General features: G+C 42.6%; 1 protein-coding gene across 1 annotated transcript in view; it reads left to right on the top strand.

The window, feature by feature from the left end:
* The first annotated feature begins 19218 nt into the window (after positions 1–19218).
* The window catches only part of AMACR (alpha-methylacyl-CoA racemase), a 508826-nt gene continuing 507129 nt past the window's right edge, over positions 19219–20915 (top strand). The window contains exon 1 of the mRNA XM_086960506.1: positions 19219–19307. The gene's annotated coding sequence lies outside the window, so the exon portion shown is untranslated. The remainder of the gene's footprint in view (positions 19308–20915) is intronic.

Genomic DNA, 20915 nt, shown 5'->3' with positions numbered 1-20915 from the left:
ATCTAGTGGCATAGTGAGCATGGGATCCATGCCTGGGCATCTCTGTCCCACTTGGGGTGCCTTTGCTCCCTGTGGGAACAGTCTAGCCCGAACTGCCAGGCCAGGTCCTGGACCGGAAACAAGCATCCTGGGACAGGTTTCGGGGTATCACCCCATATCAGACAGGGTAGCTTGAAACTAATGGCATGGTGAGCACAGGACTCACGCCTGGGCATCCCTGTCCCATTTGGAGTGACAAATGCAAAAAGAACAATTAATGGACGGAATGCTGAACAATGTCATACACTCGCCCCCAGTCAAAGATCTGGACCCAAATCCATTGTTTTTTGCTCACCATTCCATCCCAGTTTGGACCCACTCATATGCAAATCAGTCTTGACTCTGTTCCTTATGAGAACAGTGTAGCCCAAACTGACAAGCCAGAACACAAGCAACCCAGGGCCAGGTTTTGCCCTAGTTATGGGCTCATCAACCTAATAGAGCTTGGTTTCAGTGGCACAGTGAGCATGGGACCCACATCTGGGCATACCACTGCCACTTAGAGTGGTACATGTAACACACAAAAGTTGATGGTAGGCTACTTGCAATAAGTCTAACCACTGGCGATCGCTGGGATAGCACTCTAACCCATCGTTCTTTTGCTCTTCGTGCCACCTCAGTTTGGACCCAGCCAGACTTAGGTCCCATGCACACTGTGTCACACTGTGTCACTGGAACTAAACTGTACCCAGCTGATGAAACGATAACTAGGGCGAAACCAGTTCTGGTTCCTATTGTTCTGATTCAGGGTGAGCCTGGCTTTGCAGTTTGGGCTGGACTGTTCATATCGGAGCAGCAGGGTCAAGACTGATTTGCATATAACTGGGTCCAAACGGAGGTGGCATGTTATGCAAAAGAACCATGGATTCAGAGGCTACCCGAATGATTACCAGTGACTGACTAATTCAAGTATTCCATCCATTACGGTTTTGTATACTAATTGTGTTGCCCTAAGTGAGACAGAGATGCCCAGATGTGGGGCCTTGCATATAGTGTCACTGGAACCAAGCAATACACTGGCTGATGAGCCTAAAACCAGGGTGAAACCGGTCCTGGGTTGCTTGTGTTCTGGAACTGGGAGAACCTGGCTTGGCAGTTTGTGCTGGACGTATCTAATTGGAGCAGGGTCAAGACTGATTTGAATATAGTTGGGTACAAATTAATGTAGCATAGTGTGCAAAATAACGATTGATTTGGGATGCTGCCTGAGTGATTACCAGTGCATTAGAAGTTGGGTTTCTGGTTCCTGTCCAAGCATGAGCCACAATGCTACTCAGAGTAATTCACAACACACCCTAAATTATCTTCTATTCGCCTTCTGGTAGCTTGACACAGAACAGTCAGGCTTGAGTTAAGAGGCAATATATAAAGTATTTGTGCAACATTTCAAAACAGTAACACCGTGAAAATACCACAAAAAGACTCCACACTTGGTTAAAAGAATATAGAATTGTTTATAAATAAAAGAAGACCAATACAACAAAAATCTTACACGTAGAAGTCGAGGTATGAATTCTCAAAGAATAAACTGTAAAATAGCGCTTAAAAGCACTCAACGTTTAAATAGGTTATCTGGTCACGCCGGAATAGGGCAAAGTCAAAAGTTCACTCCGAATGCGATGGGGTGAGGCTGGATACTGGGACCCACTTAGGCTCACTGAATAAATAAGGGTACCTTGATCCGGGCATGCTTTGCCTTAGTGGAAAATGCGAGGTGCGGTCAAAGTGATGCGTCGGTGTCAAGCCAGGTAGTGAGCAAGATGCGTCAAGATTCTCCATGCAATCGATGCATCGGTTCCGAGAGTGATGCACTGGTTCTGAAAGCAATACATGGTTACTTCTCCTTCAGCAGGCGATGTGTCGATTCCAAAGGCAAAGTGGTTGTTCCGATTGCACTACACTGGCTACGTTCCATGCTTTGATGAGGATACGCCTTTTCCGACCCAAGCAACGGCAAGGATGCGATGGTACCAATGAAGATGTGTGGGTTGGCTTGATAAAGCACCTTTATATTATACTCATATCAAAGGGTCCAGGACTGGGGGCACCACTTGGCAGGGCAGACTCACAGCTTGTGGAATCCAGATGCAGATGCAGATAGTTGGAAGTGTTTTGTATCCCTGAGCCTTCAATAAGGAGGCAAACCAGCAAGCCCATGGGTGTGTTAAGTGATACAGGTACAGTCCTTTGCACCCAGGCAGGAGAACAGCAAGCAGCAGGGAAGATCAGCAAGGCAAAAGCACGTCAAGGCATGGTTCCAGCAAAGCAGCAGTCCAGCAGAATGGCAGTCCTTCCAGCAGCACACCAGTTATTCTTCCTGGCTGAGTGGTCACAGGTCCAGAAACGTACTAAGGTTGTGGTGTCAGAGGTCCAATACTTATACCCAGTTGTGCCTTGAAGTGAGGTAGACTTTAAACAAAGCTTTGAAGTGCACAGAGTTTATCCTGCCCTGGTTCCAGACTCACTACAGCGGGGTATGCAGCCCTTTGCATGTGGACAGGACACAGCCTATTCAGGTGTAAGTGTGAGGCTTTGCCAAGCTCCTTCTTCCAATCTCCCAGGAGGGCCCATCAAGACACACCTAAGCTCCCTTTGTGTGTGGCTGTCTAGAGGGGATACACAAAGCCCAGCTGTCACCCAACCAAGACTGAAATAAGACAGGTACAGGCACCAAATGGCTAACGTAAGTAAATGCTAACTTTCTGTGAGTCCATACATACCAAACGTGAAAAGTTTATCTCTTTGCAATTTGGAATTACTCTTGAAAAGGTGTACTAAGGTAATCCCAATCTTAACCCAGGCCTTGGAGTAGTGAAAAATGAACATGGGACTGTTTCACTACCAAGACATGTAAGAATCAAAAGTACATGTCCTGTGCATATCCTGCATTTGAAATACATTGCTCCCCGCGCTGTGGGTCACACAGGGCCTATCTTAGGGGTGACATACATGTATAAAAATAGAAGGTTTAGGCCTGGCAGGAGATGTATCTTTTCAGGTCGCAGTGGCAGTGTAAATTGCACACACAGGCTATGCAATGGCAGATCTGTGCCATGGTTAGTGGGTTACTAAATTGGGTGGCACAATGAGTGCTGAAGGCCCACTAACAGCACTTAATTTCCAGACCCTGGGTACATACTGTGCACTTTACTAGGGACTTCTAAGTAAATGATTTATGGCCATTGGGTATGAGCCAATGTCACCATGTTTAGGGGAGAGAGCACAATCACTTTAGCACTGGCTAGCAGTGGTAAATTGCACAAAGTCATAAAGCCAGCAAAAAAGGACAGAACAATGGAGGGAGGCAGGCAAAAAGTTGGGGAGGATGAGTGAGTGAGTGAGTGAGTGAGGAGGGATTTGTAAAGCGCAATTTAGCCCAAGGGCAACAAGGCGCATACAAGATGGTACAGCTGTTTGGGGTGTAAAGATGCTCCAACTACAGGTAGGCTGCTAAGAAGAGCCAGGTCTTTAATGCTTTGCAAGCGAGGTTTGCCCTTTGAGCTCGGCAGGAAGAGTGTTCCACAATCTGGGAGCGAGGGCGAAAAAGGACCTCCCTCCCCATCTGGCCTTATGAACTCAAGGAACGGACAGAAGGTTCTTATTGGCGGAGCGTAGGGCCCTACCCGGAGCATAAAAGGACACAAGGGACCTGATATCTTCAGCTCCAGACCCATGCAGAGCACTATAGGTGATGCATAGGACCTTGAAATTTATCCTAGCATGAATAGGTAACCAGTGCAGATCTTTCCTAATAAGGAACCTATTACCACTGGATATAAAAAACAGCCCAACATTAGAAATATTCAGAAAGAAAATTAAAACATGGCTATTCTGTGTATAAATTACGCTAACCACAGACCTGCTCAGGATAATGGACAAATCTTAGCGCCAAGACGCCTCCGGGCATTCGCGCGCTTTAGAAATGGATAAATCAAATCAAAAATCAAATCAAAGGAAGCCTGGTGCGTGTCTAGGGGCATCGACAACAAACCTGGCTGCCGCATTCTGCACTATTTGTAGGCGTTGAACCAGTCTTTTATTTATGCCGAGATACAGTGCGTTGCAGTAATCCAGCCTAGAGGAAATGAGAGCAACCGTAACCTGTTTTCGTGCTTCAGGGGTAAAGTAGTGTGTAATCTTTTTCAAGATTCTTAGAACACCACAGCAGGTTGAAACAGTCCTGCTAACTTGTTTGTCAAAAGATAACGTGGTATCCAGAATAACACCCAAGTGGAGGGCAGATTGGGAGGGCAAGGGGCAGGCACCAAGAGCAGATGGCCACCAGTCCATTGACCAGATCTCCTGTTTGCCACCAAAGATAAGAACTTTGGTTTTTTCCCCATTTAATTTCAGGAAGTTCTTAATCATCCAGCCCGCAACTGCTTCCATGCAGTGAAGGATCACCCTAAGCCTGCTATGTTGAGCAAAGTGGATGAGATTTATTCAAGCATTCCATCCATTACTGTTTTGTATACTAATTGTGTTTTGCTAAGTGAGACTGGGATGCCCAGATGTGGGTCTCATGCACACTGTGTCACTGGAACCAAGATGTACTGGCTGATGAGCCCATGATTAGGGCGAAACAGGGCCTGGGTGCATTGTGTTTCTGTTCTGGGAGAACCTGGTTACGCAGTTAGGGCTGGACTTGTCCATTTGGAGCAGGGTCAAGACTGATGTGAATAAAGCTGGGTCCAAACTGAAGTGGCAGGGTGTGCAAAACAATGATGGATTGCGATGATGCCCCAAATGATTACCAATAGCTGAGTTAATTCAAGCATTTCATCTGTAACAGCGTAGATATTGAATATTCTTTACAGAACATATCCACTAGATTGGATACTGAAATAATAACATGTACTTTACACGAGTGAACAAAAAACATCACAAAAACAGAGAAAACGTTGAATTATCAGCACGGTAAAAGCATTTTTGATTAGCTGGAAACAGTTGGATTAATTAAAATATTAACAAACTTTTCACGTTTGGTATGTATGGACTCACAGAAAGTTAGCATTTACTTACTCTAGCCATTTGGTGCCTGTACCTGTCTTATTTCAGTCTTGGTTGGGTGACAGCTGGGCTTTGTGTATCCCCTCTAGACAGCCACACACAAAGGGAGCTTAGGTGTGTCTTGATGGGCCCTCCTGGGAGATTGGAAGAAGGAACTTGGCAAAGCCTCACACTTACACCTGAATAGGCTGTGTCCTGTCCACATGCAAAGGGCTGCATACCCCGCTGTAGTGAGTCTGGAACCAGGGCAGGATAAACTCTGTGCACTTTAAAGCTTTGTTTAAAGTCTACCTCACTTCAAGGCACAATTGGGTATAAGTATTGGACCTCTGACACCACAACCTTAGTACGTTTCTGGACCTGTGACCACTCAGCCAGGAAGAATAACTGGTGTGCTGCTGGAAGGACTGCCATTCTGCTGGACTGCTGCTTTGCTGGAACCATGCCTTGCCGTGCTTTTGCCTTGCTGATCTTCCCTGCTGCTTGCTGTTCTCCTGCCTGGGTGCAAAGGACTGTACCTGTATCACTTAACACACCCATGGGCTTGCTGGTTTGCCTCCTTATTGAAGGCTCGGGGATACAAAACACTTCCAACTATCTGCATCTGCATCTGGATGAACACCAATGAGATATTTAGCATTCCTATTGATTTCAATTGCTGAGTGTTGATGGAGCAAGGTTTCATAGGTAAAGAAACTTGCTTGGATTCAATCCTCTCGAAATAACATGTCATTTATTAATCAACATGTTTTTGTGTATATTAAAACCTGCATTTCACGACATTTTAGTATCTAGGGGAAGCTTGCCTATATGTTTTCACTAACAGTAATCCAAATGTCTAAAAATGGCTGCCGAAAACGCGGGAACTCTTCTGCGCATGCGTCTGCCACATCTACGTGGTGTGACGTATCTTTCCCTTGGTGGGAATTCTTGCACCTACGCACTAGTAATAAAGATGGCTGCTTCATGTTTCACATACTAATGCACATGCTCCTGCGTGAACTAAACTTTATATGTCCTGCTTAACTATTAATGGTATCGTTAAAATAAAGTAACAGGGTTAGAGTAGAAAAAAGTGGTATACAGTGCAATAATTTTTTTTCGCATTCTAATGTGTCTGTCTTTGACTTTATTAATAGTTCGTATTTGGGCCTGGAGGGTGACTTGAATCGCCATATTGAAATTCCTCTGCGCATGTGCTAGGAGCACTGAGAAATCCCTGTAGCATTGGCATTGAAACCTTGCCAAGACCGTCTTACCTGTGATATTCCTAGGAAACTGACCGATTGACCCCAGCAAGAGGAAGAAATATTGACTGTTCAAACTACATTGAATATAAATTAAAACTAATATTACTGGGTGGAATAAAAAGCATGGGAAAGTAAATTATGAGAGGGATCATTGATCAAATTTATTGAATGGAAATGACTTCATACTCGTATGGTGTGATGACCTCTCCTCGCCTTTCTTACCAATCAAATAAAGGGAATGCACAAATGTGCAACACTGGGGGGGTGGTACATTTGCCCTGGAAATGGTATTACTAAGGTAGGATCAGTTAGTTAGATTGTCCGACTTGTCACAGACCTGTCGCTGACCCAAAGTATGCTGAAGGAGAATCGAGAGCAGAGGGCTGGTGGAGCACTCTGACAGAAGAATCTGGATTTTACTGAGGGAGAAGAATCTAATGACCTAGTCGGGGTCCGAGTGTTAGCCGCAGAGAGGGTTGTGACGCTGGCGTTGCACTTAGCTGAGGATACCTGTCCTGTCTTGCACCTGTCCTGTCCTGTTGGCACCTTATTAGTCAGGAGCCCTTTCTTGTCCCAGCCTGTGGCCAGGGTTGGTCCTCGCACCATTCTAGGTAAATATAATCTGTGTGGTATGTCCTTGTCCTGTTTCCCTGTCTCACCCTTCCCAGGTACCAATGTCTAAAAGTAATCTCGTAAAATCACTAAAGACCTTTGCTTTGATCATTATTTTCTTACTTGAAAAGACTTTGACCGCTTGTTTGGAACTTGATTCACAAACTATTGCATAGATAAAGTGTTTTAAACTTTCCAGAGTTTGTGGTTATTTTATGAAAGTAAATGTTATTTTTCTACCTATTATTCTAACTCCCTTGATCCCTAGGACTTAGAGCACAGGTGACAAAGATTTGGTAAGTCATGGTGTACAGGTACAAGCCCTAAAGAGAATATAATTCTGATAGGCAGGAAGTTAAGCTGGATTACCGGTTCAAAGTGTGAATGTTTATGGGCCCAGGTGAGTATGGTAAACTGAGCGGGTAATCCCGCACCATCAGTGTTTCCAAAACATCAACATTAGTTCAAATCAATATTGACAATGGTTACATGCTTGAAACTTTCAGTATAAATACCTAACATCATAAAGAACATATATTAATGGAAATTATGTTTTTCAATGAATTTTAGAATTAGTTTACGTGTTGCTACTTTTCAAATTCGTATAAGTGGGCCATAGTTAGAGGCTTTCAAATTTGTGCCTAATGATTACTGACAAAACTATTATTATTTCTTAATTTGAAACGTTTTATTTACCTTCTTATGGTTTGAATAGTTATTAATAAGTTGATTCACTAAAAGAAGATGATTTTAAAGCATTAACATTCTCTTGCTTAGGCTGCATTAGTTTGACATGTTTCTTTCAAATGTTGCTTTAACTATTCCTGCCTAATATAATTATTCGACTATGAATTGAGCCTTATTCCTTGTGTTTGTGAATTGGTGGGAACCAATCATTTGACTTTACCCATTAAGGAGCTACGAATACATCTTTCTTTTTGTAACTAACCTGTGAGGATGGCAAAGACTATGGTTTCTCATGACTAGCTTGTGAAACAATGCTGGAGTAGCAAATGATACCGCACAATGGACAGACCACTGTAGCTTGACCGCTGATGTCACAACTGCATTATCTATGCTATAAAGAAAAACTCCCCAAAGGAGGTGTGGATACACAGACACACACACAGTGAGACCCAGATTGAAGACCTCTTTCTTACTTTTGGCGACTTGGGATGCTTTTGCAGCTGCTGCTGTAATTGCTGTTCAGAAATTTCTTGATTTTTGTTCTTTCCCTATGTTCATGGACACTTCCCTAGAAGACTTTAACTTGATCCTTTGACCCTTTCCTGAAAGAAGTTTTCCTACTCTAAAAGTGTACAAATAGACACCCATCTTTGCATTCCCAGAGTTCTCAGAAAAATACATTATCTCCTGTCTGGCATAGAGATGATAGCATTAAATAAACATGTGTCTTCATTTTCCTTCCTTCCTATCCTCTTCCACTGTTAGCATATATCCCTGTTTTGCATTATAATTAGTGTTCCCGGTTTTATGGTATTTATTTTTTTGACATTTCCGTCTGTATTTATGCATATTTATTTTTTGTCTACTTTATCTGTATTTATCCATATTTATTATGGGTTTTGTGGAAAAAATAAAGCTGAAACTGGAATATTTCTGCATTTATTTAACCAATAAATATGCAGTCATTCTTGAATGCCTGCCAGGTTTCAGTGATATGAACACCTGCAGAAGATAAGTCAATGAACTTATATGAACATATGCACATTTCAGCATCAGCCTTGTGAATATCTAATGCTGTTTAAGCCTCTTTACTAAAAATCTCTTTCTTTTTTAACCTCCTTTCCTATCAATCCACACAATAATTTGCTTGGCAGTCATGGCAAAGTGTATTTAGAATCACTCAAAAAGCACAGAATTTCCGTTTTTATCTACAATTTAAAATAAATACAGACAAGAAAAGAAATGGTTTTCTATCTGTATTTATCTGTAAAAATGAGTAATAATGGAAAACAGGGAGCCTTAATTATTATACATTGTATGCTCATTGGGTGAGAGATGTTAATTTTTGTACCGCCTCATTCTCATGTAGAATTCCAGTCTTTGAACTTTGTCTTGTTGTCTCAAATGTTTACCCCTTGTATGGTAGATGTGTTATAATTAACCTGTTTGGTGCATTCCTCCTCCCCTCCTGTCCTGACCCAGTTGGAATGTGCAAGAATCTGTTGACCTGAAGGTTCCACAGCTGACTGGAACCTGTGGTGGTATATAGAAGCAAATAAAGTATCTTCTAAACGGTACCAGTGTCTTTTCTTTGTAACACCTTTCCTTCCAGTGTGATTAATATAATGTATTTTCAAGTAATAAACATTTAAAATATAAGTGCTTACTTTATTAGTGTCATTATTTATATTTTTATTGTTCACCCACCAATAGTCAATTATTTAGCCTCCCTAAGAACCTGACTTCAGATTTGACGGACAACAAGATAATGATGGAATAAGACTGCTGCAGTTCCAAATTGCATCCCTCTGCAGAAAACATTGGTACCAAACCCTGCTGACGCTAAGGACCTCGACAACTGCAACCAGCTGCCTTCCTCGAAAACTATGAGGTCTCCAAGAAACTACAAAGACTTCCAGCCTTAGATCTTTCAGATCGTATCTGGAAGATTTCTAATAGTTATGGTCACGCTGTAATATATATCCTCCTAATAAAATTACTGTTGGCATGCTAATAGAGTCATATTTTGGGCACTCATCAACGAGGGAAGCCTTAAACATACCTCTTATATTTGTTTAACCCTTTCCTTGCTGCCGTCGGCCATTGGCCGACGGCAGCACTACCTCCCCAGTGCTGCCGTCGGCCAATGGCCGACGCGGCCCCACCCGCGCACGGAATCGCCCGCACCGCGGCGGAATTACCGCCGCGGTTAACGGGTTAACAGTGAAAATAAATTGATGTGGATATCGTAACAAGGCATTTGTTTTATGTTCAACCCTGTGGTGCACATCGAGAGTACATAATTTTGTCTTGAAAAAGATGGTATAATGCACAAACGCCATCGAAACTTGTCGACGCCCTTGCTTTACACAATTCGTCCATTTGGCTGGAACCACAGATACCGTGTTAATTTAATGTATCAGGCTCTTGTCAATATACCCTCTTTTCTCACGAATGTGTCTAATTTGATGACAAAGTATACTGTCTATTTCTTTCTCTTGAAAGATTAGGTTTACTAATGTTGATGTATGGGGTATTTCTTTTACCCAATTAATACGAGTAGATAATTTGAACATTTACTGTGTATGTTTTTGGCTTTTTTCAATTAGTCACTCTTGCACAAATGAAATACTTCTAAGTATTTTTTATGGGTTGTTATAATATATATGTGTATAAAGAATTTTTAATAAATACTTTTCGATGAAATTTCTACTTTTCACAGTTTTTGTGTTTACTGCTTGGGCTACATTGTTTTTCGTTTTGAGTCTTGGGGTTGATTGGCATGAGGTGTGAGCTAACTATATATAGGAAAGTAAGTGTGTAGTAACCAAAGGATAAACTTACTTCTAACTCATTGACACTTGAGTCAGCCGCTGGTTGGCACGGGGTTCCATGCCACCACATTGAGCTTGCAATGCAATCGGTCTCACATTTGCTAGATGGGAACACTGGCCATTAGTAGTTCTATAGGCGGTAGACAATGGAGTAGTGGGCTGCGGTCATTGGATCGCAATGATATTCGAGAAGTGCAATTGGTGTTGCACGTTATTAATGTAAATGTTTTACGTATGCATATGTGACAGACCAGAATGCACAGCGGGTGCCTTAGCTGAAAAAGCACTGCCATTATTCGGAAAAAGCAGCGACCTGTGAGCGGTGGTGTGGGCGGGCATGCACTGTTGTGGGAGGGGTGAGGTGGTGTAGGGAATGCACAGAGATTAAAAGATTAAGTGAGGGGCCAAGCTGAACAAGCCCAATCCCCCATAAAGGAAGCCCAGAACAAACCAAATATCCAACCAAAAACGAGCCCAACTACCATACACATCGAAAAGCGGAAAAAGGCTGAATAAATACAATCAACAGAGCGGGAGGAACAGATAGGAAGGCAGTACTGACACAATTGTGACATTAAGAGAAGATAGAAGGGAGGAAATATATATTTATATGTAAGCAGCTTTGCCTCCGAAGCTGAACACAGACAAACAGTAACAGACCAGGAAACAAAGAAAAAAAATAGTCCCCCAAGAACACATAAAGAGCCTTAGCGGAATCAGACAGTACTTGGCTCCTGCTGCATGGGAGGAACAGGAGGGAAAACGGAGGAACAAAGAGGAAGGGCTGACCACTAGCAAGCAAGAATTTCTAAAGTACACTGTAACAAGCAAATCAAAAGCAGGGGGGTGGCTTTAAGCCAACATGAGAAATTAAAACAGGTCTCGAATGCTCGACCTAAAAATGGATATCCAACACAACTGAAAAATGACTGTTTGATTGCTCTGATTGACATTGAAGCTAAATACTTTTCAGCATTATTGGTAAATTATTTGTAATGTTACGCCAAAAACAACAGACTTATCCCCTTGAATCAAGTGGAAATTTCATCAAAACCAGGGTTGCCTTTCGAAATCGATGCCCATTTCAATGCTAATGGATCTTGCATCTCATACACTACAAGTCCTTTATGCATGGTTTATGGACTTTATTGAAGCTTTTGGTTGAGTATTCAGAGTTAGACTATGCGAGAATTTCAAAGCCTGGGGTGTGCCTATGCAGCTCTTTAGGATAAGTCAGTTATTAGATCAGGAATGTGACTGCTGATGTAACTGGGGGACAGCGGTTCCCTGTCTCGGAAAATCCCCACAACAGAGGGCTTAAAATACAGGTGCGTCTTGGCCCTTTTGCTCTTCAACCTTTTCATCTCAAATCTCACCATAGAGCTAAGCAAGATCAACTTGTATCTCCCCCCCCCCCCGATTTCCAGGACCTAGCAGCTGTCCAGATTACTTTATGCATATGATCTAGTCCTCTTGAACTGCACTCAGGTAGGCCTACATAGGTTGCTAAACACTATCTCCGACTACGCAGAGAGAAATAAACTGGAGGCAAATATTGGAAAAAACAAAATCATTATCTTTGGGAAAAGGTAAAACAAACCGGGCGTATGGCACATGGGCGGAGCGATATAGAGAATGTCTCAGAATAAAAATGTCTTTGGGACTGGCTAGGTGCAAAAGGGTCCTTTGAGAAATAGAAGACAGCAATGCAAAACAAGGCATTTGCAATCCTGGCTACTCTATCACCCCTACCGAAAAAGTTGCAGGGTCCCAGCATGGGACTGATACTGCAGTTTATGCAGACAAAGGTTTTACTAGGGCAGTCTTACGGAAGTGAAATCATGCTGGGCAAAGAGGCCAGACAGCTAGATGTATTGATAACAAAAGTTTGCAACAGAGTCTTCTGCCTTCCAAAGTCAGCATCACCAGTTCAGGTCTGCTTACAATTTTCAAAAAATCAAAAAAACAGGACACTTGTAACTACGTTACACAAGGATTGTATCAGACTACCCTCATAAACGCTATGTTTTTATTTGTTGCGGTTTATGTTGTTTATCCGCCCCACATAGTCGTTGTGGCATTTATCATCGGGTAGTCTGAGTGTGCTGTATGCCAGCCTCAAACCTGAGGCAACCTCTGGTGCTGCGTAGTAGTGTCCAGAGATATGCACAAATACCCCCGTTGATGAAGGTTTAAGATAAAACACCTATCTACATCCTAAAAAACTCTTTAATTGACACAGGATGTGATTTGTGATTAAAATGAAAAATGGGTATGCACTGCGAACAGGTTACTGGTTCTATGCATATCACTTTATCGTCAACATGTTTCTGCTCCTTTGTGCCCAGCCGGGTCTGTGGAGCATTCGTCAGGACAAGACAAAACAAAAGATACAGTTTAAAAGTACTCACAGAACTTGTGTAGTATTCACTGAGTAATGTTAATTTCCCTCAGTTTTGATAAGGTAAATTGACCTGGAACATAGAAAACATTATTCATGCTACTACTCCACAATGTTCAACAATGGGGGAAAAATACTAGCATATTGCTGCTATTTGTAAACTGGGACTAACTATTATGTTAGGTTACAGTTATTAATGCACTTTCTGAGGCTAGAGAGATGACGAATCTTACAAGGAGAATAAAACCAGGGAGATCATGGTGTCTTTAATTGTGTTATACTATTTCTAATCAACATGTTGGTTCATAGTCCAATATGGTGTACCTACGGAGGAATAGTGTACTGAACCTTATTCTATTGAAAACAAAAGACACCAACTTATTTAAAGGATACACGTGACCTCCTCAACCAAATATCGGAAATGCCATTCGACCAAGATACTATGTTACTCGTAGGTCTAGATGTGGAGTCTCTCTACACGAGCCTACCGCAAAAAGAGAGACTACAAATGCTGGAGGACGTCCTCTTCATGGAGGAATGGAACTATCGAACACCACGACATTTCATTCTGGAATGCTGCCGGTTAGCTCTAACCGAGATTTTTTTCGAATTTGAAGGCAACCTCTTCTTACAGAACCATGGAACTTCCATGGGCAGTGCATTTGCTCCATCAGTAGCGGGTCTCTACGTAAGCAATTTTGAAACCAACCATGTACTTACTGATGTCAACCCCTACGCTTCCAGTATAGTATACTGGAAACGTTATATAGATGATATCCTCATGGTATGGAAGAATGAGAATGATGTACAACTGTTCATTGACTGGCTTAATACACGAGACCAGTGGCTGAAATTCACCTTTATAAAGGACAATACGAGAATAGACTTCTTGGACTTGACAATTTTTATTAAAAATGGACAAGTGGAAACAAGAACATTTCACAAACCCACGTCTAAGAACAGTCTACTATCCTACAAGAGTTTCCATCCTAAACCACTTAGGGATAACTTGCCCTACAGCCAGTTTTTGAGGCTCAAACGAAATTGTAGCCTGGAATGCGACTACAAAAAACAAGCACAAGAACTATCTATCAAACTTGAAGAAAGAGACTATAAAAAGTCGGTAATATCCAAATGCCGCAAGAGGGCGAGAAATCAACCAAGGCAGTGCCTTCTGGACACAATCATAAAGGAACCGACCACAGATCTAGTGACCTGCGGCACAGCGTTCAGTCCTGCCACTTATCAAGTAAAAAACTGATAAACAAGAACTGGCGCATTTTGTCAACGGGCAATCTAGACTGGCCAAAACCAAGGTTCGCTAATCGACGAACAAGGAACTTAAAAGACATGCTTGTACACACCTGCCCGAAAAAACTTCTGCTACCAGGACCCCCAAGAGACATTGGTATGGGCCCAGTATCAGGACACTACCTATGTGGAACTTGTCATGTGTGCAAATTAACAACTGCGACAAAGAACATCCAACTTACAGAAACTCTAAATTGGACTCAAAGAGCACATACGAACTGCAATTCTACACATGTGATTTACATGATAACGTGCCCTTGTCAAAAACGATACATTGGCATAACCTGTAGAAGAGTTAAAATAAGAGTGGGAGAACACAAGAGCAACATAAGACTAAAAAAGACTACCACGAAACTATGCACACATTTTGTGGATGAGGGTCATAATGCTGATGAACTAAAATGGACAGTATTAGAGATGCTAAAAAATAAAACCACCAACGTTGAAAAAATCTTTTATGAGAAGGAACAAAGGTGGGTTGACAGGCTCAGGACAAATCAAGTGGGGCTTAATGATAACATCCAGTGGCACCACTTTTCATAATTATGAATACAGTCCTTGCATAGTGCTGAGACCACTAGCAAATGGCCGCCACCAGAATAAAATGACTAACACGATAGTGTTAGATTCGAGTACCAGACAGTCTGTTTTCTATTGAATTTCAAGACAATGATTGGGTTCCTCTAGTTATGAATTACCACATCATTTACAGTTGAGAGAATTTTTCGAAATGTAAAAATATTTTTATTTTTGAAATGTCACATTTACACTGATGAACCTCTTATCTGTTATAATAATAAGATATCTTCAATGAGTGTGTACCAAGTATAATACAACCGACCCGAGATAGTCAGTTGTTTGTTAAGATAGTCCTCTTTCTATCTTCGTTGCCTTCTATCAACAGTAAAAGTCGCCCGGTAATGACGACTCTGCGTCCAGGAGCAGAGCCAGCACTGAACGCGGAAGTCGCTTCCGATGCGGGTAAGATTGGAGACCGTTACTGGTAAGCATGGCGTTTTGCTCCTAGAACGATAATATTTAGCCTCCACTTCCCTTCTTATACAGCCTGGGACCGAGGGTCCAATTTCCCCTGACGAAAAAAGAAGCTTACAAATGACTGGTAAAAACAATGTATTATGTAAGAAGGGTGTGTATTAATGTGTTTAAAACTGCCTAAGCATGTGTTGTATAGAAACCGAAGAGACAGTATTTTTGAAGATTGCGTTACGTTACTGACTCGAGGGACATGAGATGATTGTCTTAAATCCATGTACAGACTCCATAATGTATTAAGTTACAAATGAAGCCCTAAGAGCAATACGGGTCACCTATGGTTGTTTTCAATAGAATAAGGTTCAGTACACTATTCCTCCGTAGGTACACAATATTGGACTATGAAACAACATGTTGATTAGAAATAGTATAACACAATTAAGGACACCATGATCTCCCTGGTTTTATTCTCCTTGTAAGATTCATCATCTCTCTTGCCTCAGAAAGTGCATTAATAACTGTAACCTAACATAATAGTTAGTCCCAGTTTACAAATAGCAGCAATATGCTAGTATTTTTCCCCCATTGTTAAACATTGTGGAGTAGTAGCATGAATAATGTTTTCTATGTTCCAGGTCAATTTACCTTATCAAAACTGAGGGAAATTAACATTACTCAGTGAATACAACACAAGTTGTGTGAGTACTTTTAAACTGTATCTTTTGTTTTGTCTTGTCCTGACGAATGCTCCACAGACCCGGCTGGGCACAAAGGAGCAGAAACATGTTGACGATAAAGTGATATGCATAGAACCAGTAACCTTTTCGCAGTGCATACCCATTTTTCCTTTTAATCACAAATCACATCCTGTGTCAATTAACGAGTTTTTTAGGATGTAGATAGGTGTTTTATCTTAAACCTTCATCAACGGGGTTATTTGTGCATATCTCTGGACACTACTACGCAGCACCAGAGGTTGCCTCAGGTTTGAGGCTGGCATACATCACACTCAGACTACCTGTTAGGGTTTAGTCAGCCTTTCCTTTCCTGTCCTCTGTTTTCGTTTCTCTGGTATTCCCCGGTGTCCTCCCTCTGTTTCCCTGTTTTTGGTAGCCTCGCCCCCTTTCCTTTCAAGTCTATAAAGAAACCCCAACGCCTTGTCTCGGTGCTTGGTTTCTAACCCGGTTGGCGTTTTTCCTACGTCCTGAGCCCGGATTGGGATATTTGTTTTTTCTCGTGTACGCATTTGGAGGAGCTCTGCTGCTCAACGCGACCTTCCTGGAGGCGGCGTTTCGCTGGACGAGGCTTCGTATCGGCGGCCCGGCTGGGTTCAACATCGGACGCCTTCCCGTTCGAGTCTGCTTCACGGGACGCGTAAGCGGAGCTTTCGTGCAATAATGCGCGATCACGAACTGGTGACATTTATGTGTTTTCTTGCACTTTTGGGCTCGACGGTTTACCTCTTTTAAGAGGGAGCCACTGAGAATCGGATTTCCGGGTTTATTGAGTACCCGAGGTACGTTGTTGTGTAAGCGCTGGGACGTGTTTTCAAAGGAGCTTTTGTAGCTTCTAAACGTTTCCCTGTGTAGGCGCTTTTAGTCTGTGGCCACAGATAGAATGCCTTTTTGGAAATAGTGTAGTTTTCTGAGATACATGTTTTTTGTCAGGGGTTTTTTGTGTCAGATGTATGACTTTTTCCCCTTCACTTGAGTAACGTCTGACTATTTGGAGTCAATTATATCTGGAATTGCTGGACTCTCGCTCTCTTTTGGATTTATCAGCTAAGACACACAAGTAAGGAGGGAATTGGGGTGTGTTGGGCATTTTTCAGGGTTGAGAATAGGGATGCAGATGAGAGAACACTGGGCATTGAAGTATTGATCTGTTTCTTTTCTGTGTTTTCTTTTCTCTTCTGACTGCAGGTTAAAAGACCATTACCCACTGCTAGCAGGGCTGCCTAGCTGAATCATAGAGAGAGCTTGGACGTTACTCTTTCTTTGTTTTACTTTTTTCCTACCTTCTCCCTTTGCTCGGTTCGCGGTCACGCTGTATAATAGTGCGTGTGGCGATTCGAGTGAGGGCAGAGGAGTGGGGCCATCCTCCCTTCCGTGGTGTGAGCTGGGTTGAGGAAAGATCCAACACTACCCGATGATAAATGCCACAACGACTATGTGGGGCGGATAAACAACATAAACCGCAACAAATAACAACATAGCGTTTATGAGGGTAGTCTGATACAATCCTTGTGTAACGTAGTTACAAGTGTCCTGTTTTTTTGATTTTTTGATATCTGCCAAGGGGAATTAACTGGACACTATATTCCTCCTCCCTCTTTTGATTGTGAATGACTGCTTACAATTTTGATTTCCGCAGCAATTAGCTTTCAGGAAAAGCACATTCCTCACGCTGTGCCATAAGATCAAGTTGTCATCTCCAGATACACTTAATAGTGTAGTATGGAGTGAATTTAAGACTGCCCAAGATAAATCTGCCCATTCTCAATACAATAACGTATGTCAGGATGATCATTGACTCCGTGAGATATGGAACTTGGGAGTAAGCCAGCAGGAATTCAAGAAAGTGGCAAACAAGAATGCCTGGGCTCTGGACACAACCATCGATAAGGACACCTTGTCCCAGTGATACAACGCATGGATGATTTTATCATCTGACAGTATTCTGGGGAAATAGCCCCATCTGTAGGCAAATTACCAAAGATACATAAAAAACGAATTTCAAGCATTTTGCTTCAGAGTTGTCCCAACACTGAATCTTCTGGCTTTCAGAAAAGCTCTCAAGACCTGGTTATTCAATACTTTATAGGTTTCCAGACCTTCACATTACATAGTAGCCTGCACCAAGACACCCAAGGGTATTCGAGCACTTAACAAGTCCGTTTAACATAACATTAAAATCACCTTAAAAAATGTCAAGTTATAACTCCAGAGACAAGATGCAGACTTTGTGGTTAAGAGCAAGAGACTCTGCTCTATATTATATGTTTATGTCCTGTACTCAGCCGCAGTCGGTGGTGGGAGTACCTGCAGGGCGTTGACGTGGGAAGGGGGAGGGGCAGGGTGGGACGTAGTAATGTATGGATTACGGAGCCTTCCAGGTAAATAAACATATAAATAAATAAAACAAATTTTGTTGCGTGCACTTCATCCCAAAATACGATGCAGTGCGCGCAACGAAATTAGTTTGATTTATTTATATGTTTACTTACGTGTAAAGCTCCGTAATCCATACATTACTACCCCCCACCCAGCCCCTCCCCCTTCCCACGTCACTGCCCTGCAGGTATTCCCACTACCGACCGCGGCTGCCTGTACTATTTGATCAACGGAGTCGGTTACTTCGACAAGTTTAATCTCCTGAATGTTTGGACGTGTAGTAGACAAGCAGTTATAGCAGCAATGAACCCACAACGTACAATCTTGAACATCAAGCTTCTTGACAAATTTCTGTCAATATTCATTCCTTTGACACAGGCCACTTAAGAGCGAAGATGCAGTGCAACTGTTTACAAAAAAATTAACTGTTTATGGTATATGATTTTATCAGTAAATACAACACAATATCACTGTATTGTTATGCTATTATTCGTGCCCGCTTGCTGGCTTTGGTAGTATCCTTTTAATATATATATGTCGAATTGCAAAGGTTTTTATTAACCATGCAGTAAATAATAAATAATTATTATTACTTTTTTTTCCTGAGAGCCCCATTGTATGTCTCTGTCAATTGGCAATACATCAAAGCTGATAAATACTCACATATGTGCAACTCCTTCAGCTAGTCCAGGCTTTTGAACCAATATCCGTTTGCATACTGGTATTTATAGTCTGAAATAGTAGTAATACACTCAACAATACAAGCCGCAGAATGCAATGTGCATATGATTAAAACCCGGACTCACTAAAAGATCCCAATATTAAATGAAACTAGTTGGTAGTTAGACTTGGCATGAGTAAAATCATTTTTAAAAGAACTATGCAAAAGGTCAAGGTAGTCTCCACGTGCCAACGCTGGCTTTTTCAGAGTGCCTGTCGCTTTAAAATAGCTCACACGCCCTCTGTGGGCAGCCTTTGCCTTGGGTTACAGGAAGTGTTTCGTTTCGACAGATCTCCCTGGAAGAAGGAGCTGCACGTTGGTTTCGTAGCCTTCAAGGTACGTTGTTTCTATGTGACGGCGAATTAAAAAGAAGCTCATTGTTCGTGCGTTCCTCACTGATTTACGGATTGGTTACCTGACATATTACATTCTGGTTTCGCTTTCTGTTTTGTGCGGGAGTTCCGTATTAGTTTGTTTATATTTTGCGTAACTGCTTTTTGAAGAGTTTGCAAACCAGGTGTTTGAGCTTCACTGTAAATATTGTGCGCGTGTGGAATGACTTGTTTAATTTACGCAGCGCTCATGTATTCCTGTCTGAAAAAAAAATCTCGCCACCTTTAACAAATAGACGGTTTCAACATACGAAACGGTCTCTAAGCATGTAACTGCAGAAAAAGACACCGTACCAAGCAATGATCATTGGTCTTGAATTGAAACACTACACTTCAATAAACAAATCAATGGAAATAAATATCCCATGAATGCAATCTTCAAGCTGGGTTGTCCCTGTATTTTAATTTGACATTTGGAAAAAAAAATCTATCAGTTTGTGAATGAACTAGCGCATTATGGGAGCAGTTTAGGCTATGTACAAACCCCTATTTTGTTTTTTTAGCTTTATACATCGCGAAGTTGACCCGAGGTTATTGAAGCGCTTTATATGAGTACCAGTTTTATTACACGAGGTCACATTTTTGAAGTTATGTGCCAGCATATTGAGTTGAGCCGACGCTATCTCTCGAACTTGGTTTCCTAGTTCAAAGTCTGCACCTCTCGCCTTCATGCTACATGACAAGGTGACTGGGGGCTAATTTACAAGGCGTTTTTAAGTACATAAAGTAGACGTTCTTTAGTAGTCTTACGCGCCCTACCTTTGTGAATTCAATCAATCAATACATATATAAAGCGCGCTACTCACCCGCGAGGGTCTCAAGGCGCAGAAGGGAGGGAGCGGTTGCTACTGCTCGAATAGCCAGGTCTTGAGGTGTTTCCTGAAGGTGAGATGGTCCTGGGTCAGTCGTAGGTGTGCGGGGAGGGAGTTCCATGTCTTGGCGGCCAGGTAGGAGAATGATCTTCCTCCCGTGGTGGTTCTGCAAATCCGTGGGACGGTGGTGAGGGCGAGGTTGGCGGAGCGGAGCTGGCGGGTAGGAGTGTAGAACGAGAGGCGGTTGTTGAGGTATTCGGGGCCCATGTCGTGGAGTGCTTTGTGTGCGTGGGTGAGGAGCCTGAAAGTGATCCTCTTGCTGAAGGGGAGCCAGTGCAGGTTTCTCAGGTCGGCAGATATGTGGCTGTGGCGAGGGATGTTGAGGATGAGTCGTGAGGAGGCGTTCTGTATGCCCTGAAGATGTTTCTGAAGTTTGGCTGTTGTTCCTGCGTAAAGGGCGTTCCCGTAGTCCAGTCGGCTGGTGACCAGGCCCTGGGTGACTCTCTTTCTGGTTTCGGTGGGGATCTACCAGAAGATCTTTCGGAGCAGGCCCAGGGTGTTGAAGCATGAGGAAGAGATGTCATTGACTTGTTTGGTCATCGTGAGGGAGGAGTCCAAGATGAATCCCAGGTTGCGTGCATGGTCCGTGGGTGTCGGTGCGGTGCCCAGCGCTGTGGGCCACCAGGAGTCATCCCAGGCGTATGGGGTTTGTCCGAGGATGAGGACCTCCGTCTTGTCTG

This window comes from Lissotriton vulgaris, chromosome 3_1 (assembly GCF_964263255.1).
Source record: "Lissotriton vulgaris chromosome 3_1, aLisVul1.2, whole genome shotgun sequence".
In the NCBI taxonomy this organism is placed as follows: domain Eukaryota; kingdom Metazoa; phylum Chordata; class Amphibia; order Caudata; family Salamandridae; genus Lissotriton; species Lissotriton vulgaris.
The sequence above is the reverse complement of the archived record's forward strand: the minus strand, read 5'-3'. Positions and strand labels throughout refer to the sequence as shown.